A 22,513-nucleotide genomic window follows, 5' to 3' on the forward strand; every position below is an offset into this window, starting at 1 on the left:
CCGCGCCGAGCTTCAAGCGGCGACGGAGCGAAATGCGCGGGAAGAGCTGAGGGCGGCTGCCGCCAAGGCGGCGCAGGAGGAGGCGGAGGAGTCGGCGAAGGCACAAGCCGACGAGGCGGCCAAGGCTCAGGCGGAGGCTGCAGCCGCAGCGGCCGGGGCCTTGCTTGTCACCCCCCTGCACGCCATGGCGCCCGAGATCCCAGAGCCTCCGCCGGAGGAAGCCGGTGGTGACCTGCCGGGGTTGGAGAGGGAGGAGGACGACATCGTCGTCCAGGAGAGGGAGGCGGCACCGCCATCGCCGACTGGGGCGGCCCAAGGCAGCCGGCCTAACGCGCCGCCTGCGCAATCGGCTGGAGGCGAGCCGGCTGTGAGGACGGACCTGGTGGTCCGGTCGCCATCGCGCCAGCGCGCGGGGAAGTCAACTTCGGCCCCAGACCCGCAGAAGGCCGCGGGCTCCAGCTCGTCGGCCCATGACGTGGAGACGGCCAGCACCAGCTCGGGGTGGACGCCGGGTGGTGGGACGGCCGTGGTGAATGTGGCGGCGCAAGAAGTCCGGAACCGGCTTCAGTCCCAGGCCGCGGTGCTGAGGCAGTATAATGACGAGTTCCTCATGACACGGGCGGCCATTCGGGTGAGTCTTCCCTTTTTTGCTTCCTGATCTTGGTTTCTTCCATGGGGGCGCGTCAGCACACCCACTGGGTGTAGTCCCCGAGTTCCGAGTCGGCTGCTGAGCAGGCGGCTTGAAACTTCTTGGTAGACTTTGTTTGCTATCTTGTTCTCATTCGCTTCTCTGTCCGACTTGCAGGACTACCACAACCTCTGTGCGGCTGCCTTCAACTCCCAGGCTCGGGAGCTGACCCAGAAGACTGCTGATCTAACTGAGAGCCGGAGTAAGTGCTTCATCTTTTATCTCACGTGGGGGCGCGTCAACGCACCCACTGGGTGTAGTCCCCGAGATTCGGGCCGACTGCTGAGCAGTCAGGTCGGATCTTTCCTAACGACTTCTTTCTTATTGCATTTTTCCTCTTTGCCATATCTGCAGAGGCCAATGCCAGCCTGAGGGAGCAGCTGGGTGGGACCCAGACCGCCATTCGCGCCAAGGAAGCCGAGTTTGACGCCTTGGTTCAGGAGCATGACCGCCTGGTCAAGAAGCTGGCCGACCAGGAGGAGAGTCACAAGGCGGCCCTGAAGGCGGTGCAGGACAGCGAGGCCGCCCTCCAAGCCGAGTACGAGACCGAGGCGGCGAGCTGGGCTGAGGCAAGGCAGTCGTTGATCAACGGCTACGGCCAGATCGAAGACTTGGTTGATGGTAGGCCGCCTTCTTCTTTGTTCCTTGCTTGCCGCTTGCCGTTTGGTTCATTCCTCTTAACTTTGTATTTTTCTCTTCTTTCTCTTTCTTTCTTTCTTGTGCAGAGTACTTCCCTGGTTACTCTACCGCCGCCAACCAGGTCGTCGAGGCCCACCGCGAGGCGCAAAGGCAGGCTGGCGCTAAGATCGCGCCGAACACTCGCCGGTCGCTTGAGGAACAGCTCCTGGCGATTCAAGTCCGCCTCCAGCCGGCTCACCGCATGCTCCGCCGGCTTCAACCTGTTGGGGCGCAAGTGCTGGCCGCTCTCTGGCCCGGCGAGGTGATTCCCCGCACCCCCAGTCGGACTGCCGACTGGCTGGAGGTAGCGGCCGGCCGCTTCGAGGCCTGGAAGGTTTCTGCAGCTCGGTCAGGCGCCAGGTGGGCGCTGGATTCGTCAAAGCCTGGTATCCTGAGCTGAGCTTGGACCAGCTGGCCACCTGGCGGCAGGAGGCCGACACGGAGCTGGAGCCGGTGCGGCCGGCTATCATCCAGCGTGCCTCGGCGATCGCCGACTACACCGACACCAGCGCCTTTGCTTCTGAGGTGGATGATAACGGCGTTGCTCAGCCCCAGGAGTGGTTCGGGCTGAACCCAGCAGATGGCGAGGACTCGGCGGAGGAGATTGACTCCAGCGACGAGGGCGAGGAGGAGGAGGAGGATGGTGAAGACGCCGTGCCAGATGGTGGAGCAGCAGGCCAGCCTCAGCTTGACCGTGCCTCCAGCAACAAGGTGCGTGCGAGCGCACCGCCTGCAGCCGGTGATGATCAAGCCGAGACTCACAGTCGGCCACTCCTCCAGCCAGCGCTGCCGTCTCCACCGACCAGCCCGGCTCGCCTGTTGCGCCCTTAGCCTAATCTGCCGCCTTTACTTTCCTGTTTTATTACTCTTTGAACAATATTTTGTTAAATTTGCGCAGTTCCACCCACTGGGGTGTATTCAAACTATGTTAAGTGCCGGCCTTTCGAAGGCCTTATGTGTAAATATAATCATGCATGTGTTTGGCTTCCCATTGTTCTTGCTTTTCATCCTTTGGCTATTTCATTTGCCGCCCTCCCTTGGTTGCCGCCTTCCCAACCGGACAGCTGCTCTGCAGTCTGTGGCTGGAGAAGTGCTTGGCCAGTTGGGAGGGCAAGTACTCTAGCTTTCTTGGATTGTAGCGAAGTGACTGGGAAGCCGGCCAGCCGGCTGTTCTGAGAGCCGGTAGGTGTGGTGGGAGGCCGGCTTGTGTTATATAGGTTCGTTAGTCCTTAGCCGTTTTCGTGTGGGCATCCTTTCCTGCCTTTGGCTCTTGCCAGTCGGACAGTCGGTTCTTCGAGCTACGACTTTCAATAAGAGGGGGGCTCGGGTGCCGACACACTACTTGTCTGACTTCAGGTAGAACTTTTAATATAACTCAAGGCGGCCAGTCCCCGGGCCGACTAGTCGAACCCGGTGCCAGATAGAAAATCAAATGTAATAGTACATTCATGGGTATGACACTCGTCATTCATAGATAAAAAAGAGGGTAGTCCCTAAGTGTGCCTCGGGGGCCCCGTTGTCTTGTACTTAATAAAAAGGTAGCGTGATACATACTGCTTTTAACTGTAAAATCTTCTCAGGAGATTGGCGTTCCATGGTCGTTCCGACTCCTTGCTGGAATCATCCCTCTTGTGTGCCTTCGGCTTCTGTGCATCGATCAGGTAGTAGGAGTCGTTGCCTAGGGCCTTGCTGATGACAAATGGGCCTTCCCAAGGGGCCGAGAGCTTGTGCTGGCCGACTGTTCGCTGGATCAGCCGGAGCACAAGATCGCCTTCTTGGAAGGATCTTGGCTTGACCTTTCGGTTGTGGTAACGGCGCAAACCCTGCTGGTAGATGGCGGACCGGCTGAGTGCTAACAGCCGGCCCTCTTCCAGCAGGTCGACACCGTCTTCTCGTGCTTCCTTGGCCTCCACCTCCGTGTACATGGTGACCCGAGGCGAGTCGAACTCGATGTCAGTTGGGATGACAGCCTCGGCACCATATACAAGGAAGAAAGGAGTGAAGCCGGTTGACTTGTTCGGGGTAGTACGCAGACTCCAGAGGATAGCCGGCAGCTCATCGAGCCAGCAGCCGGCCGACCGCTCCAGTGGTACGACCAGTCGGGGCTTGATGCCGGAGAGGATGAGCCCGTTTGCTCGCTCGACCTGTCCGTTTGACTGCGGGTGGGCAACGGACGCTAAGTCCAGTCGGATGCTCTGTGTCGCGCAGAAACGTGCCAGTGCTCCCTTGGCAAAGTTCATGCCGTCGTCGGTGATGATGCTGTGTGGTATACCATACCAAGTGGTGATATCTGTGATGAATGTCACGGCAGTCGGCCCATTCAGCTTCTTGATTGGCTTCGCTTCAATCCACTTGGTGAATTTTTCCACGGCGACAAGCAGATGTGTCATGCCGCCGCGGGCTGTCTTGAATGGGCCCACCATGTCCAGCCCCCAAACGGCAAAGGGCCAGGTGAGGGGGATGGTCTTGAGTGCAGAAGCCGGCAGGTGTTGCTTGGAGCTGAAGACTTGGCATCCTTTGCAGCATTTGACTAATTCCTTGGCGTCTTCCAAAGCAGTCGGCCAGAAGAAACCATGGCGGAAGGCTTTGGCGACAAGTGATCTTGAGGCCGCGTGGTGGCCGCATTCGCCTTGGTGGATATCCTTGAGGATTGCTATGCCCTTCTCTGGCTCGACGCAGCGCTGGAAGACTCCAGTGACGCTACGCTTAACAAGTTCTCTGTTTATTATTACGTATGCTCCGGCTCGGCGTTGAACTAGTCTTGCCGAGATCTCATCAGTCGACAGCTCTCTGTTTACTAGGAAGTTGAGGATGGGCTGGGCCCATGATGGAGCTGTGACTTCTTCTGTTGTCAGTACGGCTACTGTGACCCGGGTGGGTGGGTTGGGTGGTGAAGAGTTGGAGTCGGCCACCGTCTGTTGTGTCATTGCAGTCCCCGGACCACTTGTCGAAGTCCCCGAGCCGCCTGCTGGGTTCCCCAAGTCGGATCTGACTGCATCAGGGGCAGGCGGTATGAAGATGGAGTCCGATTCTGGAGACAGCTTGACAAACGGTTTGAGGAGGCGTTGGAGAGAGACGCCGGTTGGTATAGCTTGTCGGGTGGAGCCGATCCGTGCCAGGGCATCTGCTTGCTCGTTGTCGGCCCGTGGCACGTGGAGGAACTCGCACCCTTCAAAGTATCCGCTGATTTGCTGGACGAGGAATCGATAGCTCGCCATGTTTGTGTCCTTGGCGTCCCAGTCACCAGATGACTGCTGGACCACCAAATCCGAGTCGCCATAACACAGGATCCGGCGTATGCTGAGTTCTTTGGCTAGCCGGAGCCCGTGTATGAGCCCCTCGTACTCGGCCACGTTGTTGGAGGCGGCAAAATGAATTTGCAATGTGTATCTGAGCTTGTCGCCCTTGGGAGAGGTGAGGACGATGCCGGCTCCCAAGCCGGTGCGCATCTTGGATCCGTCGAAGTGCATCCGCCAATGAGTGGAGTCGGGAGCCGGCGGTAGGTACTGGGTCTCGGCCCAGTCGACAAGGAAGTCGGCCAGTGCTTGGGACTTGATGGCGGTGCGGGGCTGGTAGAAGATCGTGTAAGGAGCCAGCGCAATGGCCCACTTAGCCACCCGGCCGGATGCATCCCGGCTGCCTATGATCTCGGCAAGCGGGGCAGTGCATACGACCGTGATGGGATGCTCTTGAAAGTAGGGCTTCAGCTTCTTGGCGGCGAAGTACACTCCATAGCACATCTTCTGGTAATGCGGGTAGTTTTGCTTCGAGGTGGACAGTACTTCGCTCAAATAATATACCGGCCTCTGGACTAACTAAGCTCGGCCTTCTTCTGGGCGTTGGACCACGATAACTGTACTGACCACTCGGCTAGTCGCAGCAATGTAAAGGAGCATGGGCTCTTTCTCAGTCGGCGCTGCCAGGACAGGCGGTGTGGTTAGCATCTTCTTCAACTCGTGGAAATCTTGGTCTGCTTGGTCGTTCCACTCGAAGTGGGTGGACTTCTTCATGAGTCGGTACAGGGGGAGAGCCTTCTCCCCTAGCCGGCTGATAAAGCGGTTTAGGGAGGCCAGGCACCCGGTAAACTTCTGAACGTCTCGCAGCTTGGTAGGAATCTCCATTCTCTCTATGGCCTTGATCTTCACTGGGTTGCACTCAATGCCGCGTTCGGAGACCAAAAAGCCTAGAAGCTGGCTGGCTGGTACTCCGAACACGCATTTCTCAGGGTTGAGCTTGATCTGAAATCGGCGCAAGTTGGCAAATGTTTCTCTGAGGTCTTCCAGCAGGGTGCCGCGCTTCTCCGTCTTCACCACAATATCGTCTACATAGACGTGGGCATTTCTGCCGAGTTGCTTGAGGAGGCATTTCTGCACGCAACGCTGAAAAGTGGCACCGGCATTTCTCAAGCCGAATGTCATAGTCAGGTAGCAGAAAGCTCTGAATGGTGTGATGAAGGCGGTCTTCAGGCGGTCGGCTGGGTCCAACTTGATCTGGTGGTAGCCTGAGTAAGCATCCAAGAAACTCAACAGCTCGCATCCGGCTGTGGAGTCTATCACTTGATCGATCCGTGGTAGGGCAAATGGATCTTTGGGGCAGGCTTTGTTGAGGCTGGTGTAATCTATAAACATACGCCATTTATTGTTCTTCTTCAACACCAAGACCGGGTTGGCAAGCCACTCTGGAAAAAACACCTCCATAATGAAGCCGGCTGCCAGGAGCCGGGCTATCTCTTCTCCTACGATCCTTCTCTTCTCCTCCGACAGTCGGCGGAGAGGCTGCTTGACTAGTTTTGCATCCGCTCGGACATGTAGCTTGTGCTCGGCGAAATCCTTCGGAACACCCGGCATGTACTTTGGGGACCATGCAAAGATGTCCCGATTCTCACAGAGGAAGTCGACGAGCTCGCCTTCCTATTTGCTGTCCAGGTTTGCACCAATGACAGCAAACCTCTCCGGGTTCTCCGGGTCCAGAGGTATCTTCTTTGTTTCCTTGGCCGGCTGGAAGGAGCCCTGAGCATCATATTCCTTGGGGTTGGGGGACAGGGCCGACTGCTTGCCGGCCATGGCCACGACTTGGTCCAGCATCTTCTTCTCTTCAGCAATCACGAGGGACTCGGCCAGTCGGCTGCTGGCCACAGCGCACTCGGTGGACTTCTTGTAGTCTCCGGCTATGGTGATGATCCCCTTTGAACTCGGCATCTTCATCTTGAGGTAGGCGTAGTGGGGCACAACCATGAACTTGGCCAGGGCAGGTCGGCCAAGCAAGGCGTGGTAAGGGCTCTCTAGATCCACTACTTCAAACTAGATCGCTTCTCGGCGAAAGTGATCCTTGTCTCCGAAGAGAACATCCATCTTGATCTTGCTGATTGGGGAACAGGACAAGCCGGGTACGATGCCATGGAACACAGTCCGGCTTGGCATGAGTTGCTTCGCCTGGAGGTTCAACTTCTCCATGGTGTCGCGGTACAGTATGTTGATGCTGCTTCCACCATCAATCAGCACACAGGAGAAACGGGCAGCTCGCCTTTCTGTCGCGAGGGTGGCGTCCAACACCAATGCATAAGAGCCAGGAGACGGCATCACCTCTGGGTGATCGGCCCGGCTCCAGCTGATAGGCTTCTCAGACCAATGCATGAATTCGGGGTTGCTGGAGGCGACCGCGTTGACTTCTTGGTGCTGTCGGCGCCGACTGCGCTTGTCTTCAATTTGGCTCGTGAAGACGACGTAGGCGGCGTGCTCATCTGGGAACTCATCTTGAATGGCTCCGACTGCTAGTCGAACAGCCGGCTGCTGAGGGGCTGGAGGCGGCGGGCCAGGAGGTGGAGGCGGCAGCAGCCCCTCGCCCTTGGAGATCCGCGTGAGCCAGTGGCACTTCCGGGTCGTGTGGTTGGACGGCTTCGCGCCGCTGTGGAACTTGCAGGGGGCATCAAGAGTTTGCTCGTAGGAGAAGACCGGCTGCCAAGCCGGCCTCCCGCCCTTCTTCTTGGGCGCGGGCCGCTCTTCGGGTTGTTCGTCTTCGACGGTGGCTACTTGCCGACTGGTGGAAGGCGGCATAGGGGCCTTGCGCTTGTGGTTGTTCTGGTAGGGGCGTCGGTTGGAGTCACCAGCCGGCGTCTTGGGAGCCGGAGCGAGCACCTTTCCAGAGGCGTCCACCCGGAGCTCGGTCTTCATTGAGGAGTCGGCCGTGGCGTACTTGTCTGCTATGATCAGCAGCTCGTCGAGGGTAGTCGGCTCGTCGCAGAGGAGTTGGTGCTTGAGGAGGGTGCCCTCTCGGCACCCGGCAGTGAAGTACTCTATGGCTTGAACCTCGTGCACCCCGTCGCAGGAGTTGCGGAGCTCGGCCCAACGCGTGAGGTAGTCGTGAGTCGATTCGCTGGGCCCTTGGACGCATAAGGAGAGCTGGCGGGGCTTGGGAGGCCGCTTGTATGTGCTGGTGAATTTGCGGACGAAGACTTCCCTGAAGTCTAGCCAGCTGTTGACGCTGTAGGGCTTGAGGCTGTTCAGCCAGGTGCGTGCCATGCCTTGAAGCATGAGAGGGACGTACTTCACGGCAACGCGCCTGTTGCCGTTTGCTATGCTGACTGCGGTAGAGTACTCGATCAACCAATCTTCCGGCTTCACGGAGCCGTTGTATTTTGGCGTGTCTCTTGGGAGTGAGAACCCTTTGGGGAAGGGCTCGTCGCGGATGCGGGGGCCAAAGCAAGGCGGGCCGACATCATCTTCTTCTTCTAGCACCAGGGATCGCGCTAGGCGGTCGATCCGGTGGCGGGCATCATTCTCGCCGACTCCTTCGCGGTGGCCTAGTCGGCCGCCGAGAGTCGGATGCGTGACAGGCGGCGGGGTGGGATATCTCTCCCCACGAGGCAGGGGGAGGCAGATTGCCTTGTCGTTCCACCGCTCGGGGGCGGCCTTCTGCGTCGCGCTCAATGGTGACCCGAGTCCGACTGCGGCTAGCAGCCGGCTCCTTGTCTTTTCTTGCGCGGGCGCCGCTTGCAGTCGGCGTCCGTGATGTCGCGGCGTGCTCTCGGCGTGGGGGAGGACTTTCAGCGCGGGCGCCGGCTTCATGCCGTTCTGCGGCCGCGTCGATCAGCTGCTGGATGCGTCTAGTCATGTAGGGGAGCTCATCAGCCCCCAGCCCGTTCAGCTCGTCTACGGCCGCCTGAGCGGCACGCGGGTTCTCGAGTGGCGTGGCGTAGACTGGGCGGTCTGCTCCCAGCATGCTGTCGATGGCCGCGTCGCGCTTCTTGACGAGGCCGGCTCGGCTCGGCCCACCAGGAGGCGGCGTACCAAAGGCGGCGCGGTCGACTTCGCGCTGGTGAGCCTCAGTGAGGCGTCTCATGGATGCTATCTTCTGGCCCTCCGCGATGAGGGCGAGGCGGCGTGCCTCCAGAGTCTCGGCGTCGGCGTCGGCCGGGATGGGGACGGACAAGTCGTGCAGCGCCGCTTGTAGGGCGTCGTGGGCCTTCTCGCCCAAGACGGCGCCGTGGCTGATGACCAGCACCTCAGCGACAGCGCCGCTGCACTGTCGGCTCGAGGGAGAGGGTCGTCGATGATCACCACGTTGGTGGGGAAGGCGTCAAGCGATGCCGTGTCGGAGTCGACAAGCATCGGGTCGGTGGAGCCGACCGACTCCAAGTCCACACCAAGCTCGCTGGAAACATGAAGTTGGTCGAGGAGGCTGACGAGGCGGCTCTCGGGGCAGTCTGTGCCCGTGTCGGACGCAGGCTCGTCGGAGATGCGAGCCTCGCCAAGAAGATCGGCGAGGCAGCTCGCCGCGCAGGCGTCGTCGATGCCTTGCAGCGCGTCAGGGCAAGCGCCATCGGGCGTAGCGGGCTGGCTACGCTCGCGGGGGAGGAAAAGGGTTCCCGTCCAGAACAGGTCTCCGGACGACGGTGCAACTGGCTCCTGTTCAACCAGCCCTCTCAACGGGCTCCTGTTCAACCACCCCTCCACGGGCTACTGTTCATCCTGCCATCCACCGTCTACTGTTCATCCTGCCCTCCACGGGGTGATCCTGTTCATCCTGCCCTCCACGGGGTCCTGTTCATCCAGCCCCAACCGGCTCGAACGATCGGGGTCCTGTTCATCCACCCCACTGGAAACTATTCATCCAAACCCCCCAGCAACACTCACTGTTCATCCAGAGGCAACGCCACGGGGTCATGTTCATCCACCCCCACCGGGAACTGTTCATCCACCCCCCCCCAACGCTCACTGTTCATCCAGAGGCAGCATCGATCGGCTTCAGTTAGCAGTAGTAGCGAAGGAATCGCTCGATCGGGTTCATTTAACAGCCATCGATCGATCGCTCGGGTTCAGTAACACGTAGCTTGCAGTGCAATCGCTCCGGTTCAGTTCGAGCCCAACGCCTCGCTCGAGTTCAGTTAGAGCCCAACGCCTCGCACACACGCGCGTACGTATGAGAGAAACGCGCATCGCTCGGCCCCCGACCACCCACCGTAACCGGGGACTCCCCGATATTTTCCGCGCCCTTGCTTCTACCACGGTTTTTTCCATCATGGACGGCCCAAAGAATGTCATGCAGCTGCATCTCCGGCCCGCCCAGGACGAAAAGCCCATTTTCTGTCATGATTTTTTGTCATAGAAGTAGGACCCCACCACATCTATGATGATACTGGGTTTTGTCACAATTATCATCATAGAAGTGTCATAAGTATGACAGAAAAGATTTTCGTTCGGCCCAAAATGTCACGGATGTGTTTTTTTTGTAGTGTATAAGGAGGTTTATGTGTGACAGAGCGTATCATATCACGGGGTTTGGATGCACCGGCGAAGTTTGCACCAACTCTCAATGTGAGAAAGGGCAATGCATGGTACCGAAGAGGCTAGCAATGATGGAAGGGTAAGAGTGCGTATAATCCATGGACTCAACATTAGTCATAAAGAACTCACATACTTATTGCAAAAATCTACAAGTCATCAAAAACCAAGCACTACGCGCATGCTCCTAGGGGGATAGATTGGTAGGAAAAGACCATCGCTCGTCCCCGACCGCCACTCATAAGGAAGAGAATCAAAGAACACCTCATGTTTCAAATTTGTTACATAATGTTTACCATACGTGCATGCTACGGGACTTGCAAACTTCAACACAAGTATTTCTCAATTCCACAACTACTCAACTAGCACAACTTTAATATCACTACCTCCATATCTCAAAACAATCATCAAGCATCAAACTTCTCTTAGTATTCAGCACGCTCATAAGAAAGTTTTTACTAGTCTTGAATACCTAGCATATTAGGATTAATTTCCCAATTTAAGCAAATTACCATGCTGTTTAAGACTCTCAAAATAATATAAGTGAAGCATGAGAGAATAATAGTTTCTATAAAACAAAACCACCGCCGTGCTCTAAAAGATATAAGTGAAGCACTAGAGCAAAAACTATATAGCTCAAAAGATATAAGCGAAGCGCATAGAGTATTCTAATAAATTCTGAATCATGTGTGTCACCTCTCAAAAGGTGTGTCCAGCAAATATGATTGTGGTAAACTAAAAAGCAAAGACTCAAATCATACAAGACGCTCCAAGCAAAACACATATCATGTGGTGAATAAAAATATAGCTCCAAGTAAAGTTACCGATGGAAGTAGACGAAAGAGGGGATGCCTTCCGGGGCATCCCAAAGCTTTGGCTTTTTGGTGTCCTTAGATTATCTTGGGGTGCCATGGGCATCCCCAAGCTCAGGCTCTTGCCACTCCTTGTTCCATAATCCATCAAATCTTTTACCCAAAACTTGAAAACTTCACAACACAAAACTTAACAGAAAATCTCGTGAGCTCCGTTAGCGAAAGAAAGCAAAACACCACTTCAAGGTACTGTAATGAACTCATTCTTTATTTATATGGGCGTTAAACCTACTGTATTCCAACTTCTCTATGGTTTATAAACTATTTTACTAGCCATAGATTCATCAAAATAAGCAAACAACACACGAAAAACAGAATCTGTCAAAAACAGAACAGTCTGTAGTAATCTGTAACTAACGCAAACTTCTGGAACTCAAAAAATTCAGCCAAAATAACGACCTAGACAATTTTTTTATTGATCAAAAGCAATTGGAATCAAATTTTATCACGTTCTGGTGATTTTTAATAATTGTTTTCGTGAACAGAAAGTTTCTGGAATTTTCAGCAAGATCAAATAACTATTATCCAAGAAGATCCTATAGGTTCTACTTGGCACAAACACTAATTAAAACATAAAAACAAATCTAACCAGAGGCTAGATCAAATATTTATTTCTAAACAGAAGCAAAAAGCAAAAAACTAAAAATAAAATTGGGTTGCCTCCCAACAAGCGCTATCGTTTAACGCCCCTAGCTAGGTATAAAAGCAAGGATAGATCTAGGTATTGCCATGTTTGGTGGGCAATTCTTCAATAAGACACCTATAACCCCTAGGAGTTTCTTTCTTTTTATTAATTATCAAATTCCTAGGCACAAAATCAAGAAAATCATTTGTAGCAAACGGTTCCTTAATGATAGCAAAAAGATTGGGATGAACACTTATTGATTTTAAATCTGCAGTTTCCTTACTAGAGGATTCACCCTTATTTTTAGGAACATAAACAAGCTTGGCAATTTTGGTAGGAGGATTTGGAGTACTTTTAACGGAAGAAAAAGCAGGCCCCAAGTTGGTGATAATTCCCTCAAGTTTATCGATTCTAGTAGAATCTTGATCTATTCTTTCATTAACTATGGGTTCTTTTTCCTTGAACCTTTTCAGAGTAACTCCCACCTTAGATCCATATTGGGTAATTTGGTTGTGGATCTTTTTATCCAAATTCTTAATCAACTCTACAGTAGCAACTTTATTTTCAATAATTTCAAGCCTTTGCATCACATGTTCCAAAGTTAACATAGTTCCATTAACCAAAAGAGGTGGTGAGCCAAACAAATCTATCATAGCATTATAAGAATCAAAAGTATGGCTACCCAAGAAATTCCCTCCGGTAATGGTATCAAGAATATATCTGTACCAAGGAGTAGCGCCTACATAAAAATTGCGGAGAAGAACGGAAGTAGATTGCTTCCTAGTAGATCTATTTTGAGCATTGCAAATTCTATACCAAGCGTCTTTTAGATTTTCTCCCTCCCTTTGCTTAAAATTAAGAACTTCATTCTCGGGAGACAACGGAGAAGATAAGGGACTAGCCATAATGACTAGGCAAGCAAGAAAGCGACAAACGGAAAAGAGAGGGCGAATAAAACGGCAAGGGTGAAGTGGGGGAGAGGAAAACGAGAGTCAAATGGCAAATAATGTAATGCGGGAGATAAGAGTTTGTGATGGGTACTTGGTATGTTGACTTTTGCGTAGACTCCTCGGCAACGGCACCAGAAATGGCTCGTTGTCGGGAAATCAAATCTTGACTTGACTTGGCGCGAATCTCCCCGGCAACGGCGCTAGAAATCCTTCTTGCTACCTCTTGAGCACTTCGTTGGTTTTTCCTTGAAGAGGAAAGGGTGATGCAGTAAAGTAGCGTAAGTATTAACCTCAGTTTTTGAGAACCAAGGTATCAATCCAGTAGGAGGCCACGCCCAAGTCCCTCGCACCTACACAAACAAATATAAACCTCGCAACCAACGCAATAAAGGGGTTGTCAATCCCTTCACGGTCACTTACGAAAGTGAGATCTGATAGATATGATAAGATAATATTTTTGGTATTTTTATAATAAAGATGCAAAGTAAAATAAAAGGCAATAAAAATAGCTAAGTGTTGGAAGATTAATATGATGGAAAATAGACCCGGGGCCATAGGTTTCACTAGTGGCTTCTCTCAAGAGCATAAGTATTAGGGTGGGTGAACAAATTACTGTTGAGCAATTGATAGAATTGAGCATAGTTATGAGAATATCTGGGTATGATCATGTATATAGGCATCACGCCCGTGACAAGTAGACCGACTCCTGCCTGCATCTACTACTATTACTCCACACATCGACCGCTATCCAGCATGCATCTAGAGTATTAAGTTCAAAAGAACAGAGTAACGCTTTAATTAAGATGACATGATGTAGAGGGATAAACTCATGCAATATGATAAACCCCATCTTGTTATCCTCGATGGAAACAATACAATACGTGCCTTGCTGCCCCTGCTGTCACTATGAAAGGACACCGCAAGATTGAACCCAAAGCTAAGCACTTCTCCCATTGCAAGAAAGATCAATCTAGTAGGCCAAACCAAACTGATAATTCGAAGAGACTTGCAAAGATAACCAATCATACATAAAAGAATTCAGAGGAGATTCAAATATTGTTCATAGATAAACTTGATCATAAACCCACAATTCATCGTTCTCAACAAACACACCGCAAAAGAAGATTACATCGAATAGATCTCCACGAGAATAGTGGAGAACTTTGTATTGAGATCCAAAAAGAGAGAAGAAGCCATCTAGCTAATAACTATGGACCCGAAGGTCTGAGGTAAACTACTCACACATCATCGGAGAGGCTATGGTGTTGATGTAGAAGCCCTCCGTGATCAATGCCCCCTCCGGCAGGACACCGGAAAAGGCCCCAAGATGGGATCTCACGGGTACAGAAGGTTGCGGCGGTGGAATTAGGTTTTCATGGATGCTTCTGATAGTTTGGGGGTACATAGGTATATATAGGAGGAAGAAGTACGTCGGTGGAGCAACATGGGCCCCACGAGGGTGGAGGGCGCGCCCGGGGGGGTAGGCGTGCCCCCTGCCTCGTGCTCTCCTGGTTGATGTCTTGACGTGGACTCCACGTCCTCTGGATCACGTTTGTTCCGAAAATCACGTTCCCGAAGGTTTCAGTCCGTTTGGACTCCGTTTGATATTCTTTTTCTGCGAAACTCTGAAATAGGCAAAAAACAGCAATTTGAGCTGGGCCTCCGGTTAATAGGTGAGTCCCAAAAATAATATAAAAGTGTATAACAAAGCCCATTAATCATCCAAAACAGAATATAATATAGCATGAAGCAATCAAAAATTATAGATATGTTGGAGACGTATCAGCGCCCATTAACGAGAACGTCCAAGCCTCTCCGCGCGAGCTCAGACCTGCGCTAGCTATGTCCCCGCGCTGGCCTAGACAGTGTATATATGTAGGCTCGAGCCCTCTCTTCTCTTACTTGTCCAACTCGCCCGCCGTTCGTCCGCGGGTCGGCCTACCGGTGTATATGTAGTCCCGCCGAGTCCTCTCTTCTTACTTGTCCTGCTAATACTCGTTCTTGATCTCTGAAAACCAGCCTCTTTCGATTGAAAGTTGGTGTCCTACTCGTAATAGATTCATGTGTAAGATAAGATCACGTACTCTGGAGACATGGGAGCACAATGCAGCTGGCACCAGTCGGCGTCGTGGCTTTTCCGGTCACTCATCAGGCGATGTCGTAATGTTCAAGAGCCCCTGGCCACGTGAGGACCAATTGATTTTCACGTTTTCGCACTTAGTTGCACAATGTGTCAGCGGCCACGAGGTTGGCAGATACTTCCTCCATCCTAAAGTAAGTGACTGAACTTTGTACTAGATTTTCTATGTTTTCATAATTTATGCACTCACGTTTGGTGTGTTGGATACATGGAACTCACCATTACGGTCTTGATCCTCATGGAGATCAATATGCGCATGGGTATCATCAAGAGCCCAATGCTGGCACTGATACATATGTAGGGGGAAAGCTGAGTAATTCTGATGTAAGGTAATTCGAGAGAAATTTTGGAGTACCAAGAGTGGAAAGAGTGTTCAATATTAAGGATAATCTTGTTATATATTATCTATGACAGTTTTCGTATTGTGTTGTTCTTAGATAAATTCTGGTGTCATTTTAACTCTTCACTATCAAAGCTCCACAGACATCATAACAATTTTATTACTCGCCTTTTTTGCATCATTTGCTTTATTTTAAGTGTATATTTAGCATGTTTAAGAGGTATAATAACCTTACTCGACAATCTCATTCTTATCCTAGAGGAAGCACCCGTGGTTTAGATTTTGGCAAATTATTTCATGCTTTTGACAAACTCATGTGACACTTATTTGTCCTCTGACACGACTACGAAGGTTGTGCAATTGGCGATTGGTTGATCATTGTAGAGTTTGCGCTATTTGCACAAGACAAGCAAACCACTGTTCGCATTACTTGCTCTTACTCAGTTTTTATGCTACTTCATTTAATTTTACATATCATAAAGTCCACCTTGTTTCAAGCTTGGGATAAACTCAATCATGAACATTGTGGGCTATGATAACCACAAGTATAGGGGATCACGATGGTCTTCGAAGATAGTATTTCACCCAAATTTATTGATTCGACACAAGGGGAGCCAAAGAATATTTATGAGCGTTAGCAGTTGAGTTTTCAATTCAACCACACCTGGACAACTAAATATCTGCAGCAAAGTATTTAGTAGCACAGTAGTATGATAGTTTTGATAGACAGTAGCAACAGTAAAGGTGGCAGTAACAGTAGCAGTTTTGTAGTGATTGTAACAACAGCAGGAACAGTAGTAACTTAGCAATATGCATTAGATCAGCGATGGATATTTGTGTTGGATGATATTCATCATATAACAGTCACAACCTAGAGCGGTACACAATAACTCCAAGTCATCAATTCAATGTAGGCATGTATTCCATATATAGTCATACATGCTTATAATAAGAATTTGCATCGCATCTTTTGTCCTACCCTCCCGTGGTAGCGGGGTCCATAAGGAAATCTAAGGGATATTAAGGCCTCCTTTTAATAGAGAACCGGAACAAAGCATTAACACATGGTGAATACATGAACTCCTCGAATTACAGTCATCCCTGGAGAGTATATATCCCAACTATTGCCACTTTGGGGTCTACGGATCAAAACAATAACAAGTGCATACAACTAGCAGATAGGATCAAGAACTCAAATATATCCATGAAAACATAGAGAGTTCAGATCTGAAATCATGACACTCAGGCCCTAGTGACAAGCATTAAGCATAGCAAAGTCATAGTAACATCAATCTCAAAGCATAATGAATACTACTAGGGATCAAGCCCTAACAAATTGACTTGATTACATGATAAATGTCATCCAACTCCATCACCATCCAACAAGCCTACGAACAAATTAATCACTCCTGGTGGTGAGCATATCATGGAATTGTTGATGAAGAAGGGTTGGTGATGACGATGGTGACGAATTCCCCTCTCCGGAGCCCCGAACAGACTCAGCCTTCCTGAGGAAGAATAGGAGGTGTGGCTCTGTATGGTAAACACGATGAAACTTCTTCTCTGTTTTTTTCTCAGGGAAACATAATTTATAGGCTTGGAATTAGGTCAGACGATTGCCTGTGGGACCCATAAGGCATCAAGGTGCGCCATGTTGCCTTGTGGGCACCTGGTGGCCCCCCTCCAATGGATCTTCATTCCAATATTTTTTATTAAATCTCTGCAAAGTTTTGTCCGATTACGAGAACTGTTATTTCTGCACAAAAACAACACCATGACAGTTCTCCCGAAAACAGCGTCAGTCCGGATTAGTTTCATTCAAATCATGCAAATTAGAGTCCAAAACAAGAGCAAAAGTGTTTCGAAAAGTAGATACGATGGAGACATATCATGCTAGAGACAGAGACTTCACCAATTTGAGGGGGTCATATAAGCACTGGAATAGTGTAAACTTTTTGTTCTATGAGATGTGGTATTGAACCACCATTCTGTAAAACACAAGCAAGAGCACCATTTCCTACAACAAAAGCCATGCATGCTCCACAAATAAGCTTCTAGGCATTGATTGACTCTTTATTTATGTGCATCAAACTAAGGAGGATGAGTTGTGCTCATGTTTAAATACACCTTAAGATATTTAAATAGTGATTGCCAGAAGTTGCTTGTAAAAACTATGAACCTATCAGTTTCCATAGAGGCTGGCATGCCACGGAGTTTAAAGACGTTGTCTATAAATGCTTGCAGCATAGTGTGCACAACAAATGGGTGTGCTAGTGGTATGAAGTGAATGTATTTTGTAAATCATTCTACTACCACTAGGGTCACCTCTTTTCCATTCGATAGGCAGACCTTCTACAAAATCCGTTGATATATTACTCCATGCCATATCGAGCATTGGAAGTGGGTCCAATAAGCCTATATATGACAATGCTCAACTTTTGCTCTCTCACACACACGACAAATCTGCACATACTGTTCCACAATATTTTCAAATTGGCCCAATAGAATATCTTCTTCATTCTATGATATGCGGCTCTAATCCCTGAATGTCCACCAATAGGAGAAGTATATGTGTAGAACTTGTGCCCCCTTCGTCAACTAACCCACAATGCTCCCTTCATTAGGTACTAAGAGCATATACCAATTATATGCCATTGTGCTCTGTGCGGGCCCCAGGGCCGCGTATATCCAGGCTCATACGACCTGTTATGCGGTATACACAACACATCGATGTGGTAGCTTGACTACCCATCATCGCTTACCTTGAGGATGTTATTTTAGTGTCAAATACAACACATGATCAAAAGATCATTGAAGCCATTTTTTATCAAAAAAAATAAAACATTAGGCCAATGATTCAGTGACAAACTCCTTATAAGCATGTATGCTCCAGATGTTTCTATTCGTGTATATCTAAATATAAAGGACGCTATCAAGATATTCCATAGATCATACTATTTAGAATTCCCTGCTATGGTGTTTAACGACAGCCACACACATACAATATGTTCACGCAAATTGCACAAATTAATTCATGCAAATGGTGTTTAAAGATAGACATTCGATTTTGTCTTCAATATATTTTTAAAGGCTCAATGAATAAAAAAATGTAACATTTTTTACAAACATATAATTTAGATTTACAATATATAATATTTATTATGCTGATTTGAGAAAAGTGATTTATAAATAAAACTTTAATGTTAGTATAAATAATTATATTTATTTTAATTAGCCCCGAGGCTAAAACTTACACCAACTAATTAAGAGGCCAAAGGAGTAGGAGCTGCAGGAGAAGCACTAGGTTTTTTCTTCTCAGCCTTCTCCGTGGCGCCGATCAACGCGCAAACAACATCGCAACGGCTCTTCTCAGTAGCAGTGACACGGGGATCAGGGATACTCCTTCTGCAAGATGGGGGAACATCTCGTGAGCCAATGCGTAGGCTTCTGTGGCTTCTTTGACGACGGGGCACACTCAAATCTTCAAAAGAGGACTTGTAGGTTTTGTCCTCTTCACTGGCTGCCGTATCCTCAGCTTTGGCGGCAGCGTCCACCCCGTTGCTTCGCCAGAAACACAAGGTACATTGCTGCTGCATAGAACGCAATAAGAAACCTATTTCAGATAGCTATATCAAATTTCAGCATGTCAGCAACCATTGTTGATGAAGACGGTGAGCAGACACAACCAGTATGACAATTAGTTGTACCAGCAATGGGGGTCATCAACCTAGGATCCACGAGTGCGAAAGTGGTTGCCAAGAATACAGCTAAGAAGAAGCCCAAACACGCCGAAAACATCCAGCAAATAGTTTGTTACAGCGCTGCCAAATTGTGCCATCCTCTTCTGTCCAAGATTCGCCATCTTTCTACCCACGGTGTACTCCTCTAGGCTGAGAGAGATGTGGAAGTGGGAGAATCAGAAAGGGGCCAATGACGAGTGTGTTGCAGGTGTCGAGTGGACGAATGAGATGAAGGTAGGCAGGACCGGGTGGAGGGAATCGTCCATGGCCGGAGATGGAGGGGGCGAGGGTGGCGAAGAGGCTGCAAAGAGGAGTCGGCGGCAGCGCCTACGGGGTAGGGCTTTTCAGGTCGCGGGGGGAATGGGATTTGTGAGTGAGTGATGGCAGGGGCGGTTTGGGATCTATGAGGGACAGAGGGGTGGGTTTCTAATGCTGCCCTGCTATAGAGCATCTGGACCATTGGATCTTAGATCAAACGGCCAGATGGAGAGCTTTGCAAAAATTGCAGGGAGCCCCCGAGGATTCTGTAATTATGCTTATAGATCGATGGAGATAATTTGAGAAATATATAATCTAGCAACACTAAACCATCATCAATCAACTGCAAGATCTCCTTGACTAGCTAGGTGATACGAAAGCAATAGTGTTGGATGGAACCCCTCCCAGTTTTGTTTCCCCCAATGAGCTCATGTCATCTAACCCCTAGTGTTTGCTGCCAGAGAACAACAAGCCTTCTTGTATGCCATCAAGAAGGTGTAAACCATGAAATTTGCTTGTTAATAGCAGTCAATAGCAATAGAACTAGTATAACTAATAATGTACTTAATCAGAATCACAACACTACAATGATATAGCCATTAACTAGTAGCAACGAACACACCATGATGTCGATCAGGGCAGATAGCACGAAGCAAGTTAAGCCCAACGACAACGACTCTGCGTGATTGGACAGTGTGACTTATTTTTCTCATGGTACAGAATGAAAATTCAAATTTTAAATGGTAGCATGTGTTCATGAAATCAAACCTAAGTTAGTGGTAGAAGGGGACTTTGAAGTTGCTAGTTCAGCGAAAGACATGCTCTAGCAAGTCCCGGTTTTACAACAGTGGTTTCAGCGGAAGACGCGCTCTAGCAAGTCTTAACATCAGGAGCCAACCTTGCTTCCAATAATGCCCATTGCTTCAACATTCTTCATCTCGGACTATTCAATTGCAAACTGAAACCTGTATAGGAAAAGAAAATTGGTTTAGTAGCATGCAGAGCTACTCATATCAACCTCTGCATACATATACAGAACCTCTCTTCTATGACACAACAAATTATCATGCACCATCCACTTACCAACACCACATACTCCCTCCGTTCAAAAATATTTGTTGAAGATATGGATGTATCTAGACATATTTAGTTCTAGATACATCCATTTTATCAATTTTCTGACAAGTATTTCCGGACGGAGGGAGTATATGCTTATGTATATCTATCCATTTTTGTGCAGCTTCATAAACAGTAATGCCTGCTGCAGCAGTGACAAGTACCTAAAAATGCAGTAATGCATCTTGATGCTCGATAAAAAGCAATCCAATGCCAGGAATATCAACACAGCTGCAAAGCAATCCAATACTAGGAATATCAGTGACTTGGATTTCTTCCCTCTTACCTATCACTTTACAGAAGAACATAGGTAGAGGCAAGGCGATTATTTGCTGATTAATCAGACAATAGAAATAAGGCAGCCAATAATAGCAGTAAGACAGTCAATAATCTACAGGAAGCTATGCAAATGAATATGTGACTCAAAATCACATCACCTTAGATGTTATAAAAAGTTCCCAAGCACATGACTAAACTCAAATAGGTTTCAGAAAGCACCTTAGGTCCAGTAGTAATATTGAAGACACACCACTTTTTTTTTTCCTATCTAGCATTACCAATCGGGGAGAACATACACTCATATTCAAGATATTCAAAGACACTAACCAGCACACAAACACATGATTCAGTTCCTTGCTGTTACAATGCAATCCGTTGAACCTATTTATACTACAGACAATTGATTTGCGTTGAGCGAAAACTACAAACATGATGCCATCAAGTTCTATCATCCGTCAGCTCAGGAGGGTGTTGGGTGGTCACTTCCATGACTTCTTCTATGATGTGGAAACTATTGTTCTGGAACGGGCCCCTAAAGAACAAGCTTCTGTTTCCATTGACAATGATGTGGAAACTATTGTTGTGGGAGGGGCCCCTAAAGAACAAGCTTCTGTTTCCCTTGACAATGGAAATGTGCCCATCTCCTAAAAGAGCCAGGACTGGGAACATTACTCATACTCCCTCTAACAATCAGTCCAGTGATGCAAGAGGTGGTGGTCAGTCTGATGCTAGCAAATATGGTAAAACCTATAGTCCTAGTCTGCCTGCTGTGGTTGAATAGGAATCTAAGGACGAAGAGAGACAAGATGACCAGGGGCTGCTCAATGAAACTCTGGCCCAAGAGAATGTGGAATCTCCTGCCACTATTCATTCTGACTACAACAATGCCTTTGATTGTTCCGTGTTACCCAACCTACTTTTCCTATGAATAATATAAATTTTGAGTAAAATGCCAAGTTGCCTCAAGCTGATAATTTCACTGCTGCTCCAAAAAATGTGATGTCTAATACTCTGCAACATGACACTACTCAAGTGCTCCAGGTCACTATTTCGGATGTGGCGCAACCTGATTTGGCTACGATAAAAACAAGCAGACCCTCTGAATGCATGAGCTATGACATGTGTGCAGGCTCCTCATACTCCTGCCCTTAATAAAGAAGCTGTTCTTGAAACTTTTCTCAGAAAAATTAATAAGTATTTAAACTTAGTGAGAATTACATGTGCAAGCAAAACCCTGTGCGCACATGAAAAAAGAACATTTAGCTTTTCGGTTTTGCCGGGTGTGAAGTAATCAATCCGCTATTTTTACATTCATTAATAGAGGGCATTTAAGAGTTTTGTTATGTCATCGTACGTCAAAGAAGGCTCATGTTTATTCAATCTACTTTTCCTTTCAATGTAGGAGATTTTAAGATATGAAGTTTCTGAATATTGTAGGAAACACGAATAATTTTTTAAATCCTGTACAGTTTTTTGAAAATTATGTACACTTTCAAAAAAACATGAACAAAATTTGAAACAGAAACATCTTTTAAAATTGAAAAATATTTTTTGAAAACATTAACTTTTTTTATAAAAACATAAACATTATTTGAATTTGTGAATTTTTTTGAACGGAAACATGCATTGAAAATTCATAACATTTTTTAAAAATGTATATCTTTTAACATTATTTTGAATTTTAAATTTCCACTTTTCTTAGAAATATTGAACTACCTACTATTTGCTTATGAATTATAACACTTTTTTTTTGTTTTATACAGGTTTATATTTATATGGGTTCACAAAAGGAGAGTAAATTTCCTATGATGCTACTCTAAACTTTTGCTGCATTTGTATAAGATGTGCTTGGTAGACCATTAAGATGACAATAATTTTTTCCACATCTTCCCTGTGTTTGGTGGTCGTGCTAGCAATCAAAAGATGTGTGGGTTAATTGCGGCGTAGCAGCAGATGGGTGAGCATTACGCCGTCCTCCTATGGAGGACAAGTACAAAATGTGTGTAGTGCATGATATGCCGCCACATCTTCCTTGGTGATCCAATTG

Source organism: Aegilops tauschii, chromosome 2 (assembly GCF_002575655.3).
Source record: "Aegilops tauschii subsp. strangulata cultivar AL8/78 chromosome 2, Aet v6.0, whole genome shotgun sequence".
NCBI classification, from domain to species: domain Eukaryota; kingdom Viridiplantae; phylum Streptophyta; class Magnoliopsida; order Poales; family Poaceae; genus Aegilops; species Aegilops tauschii.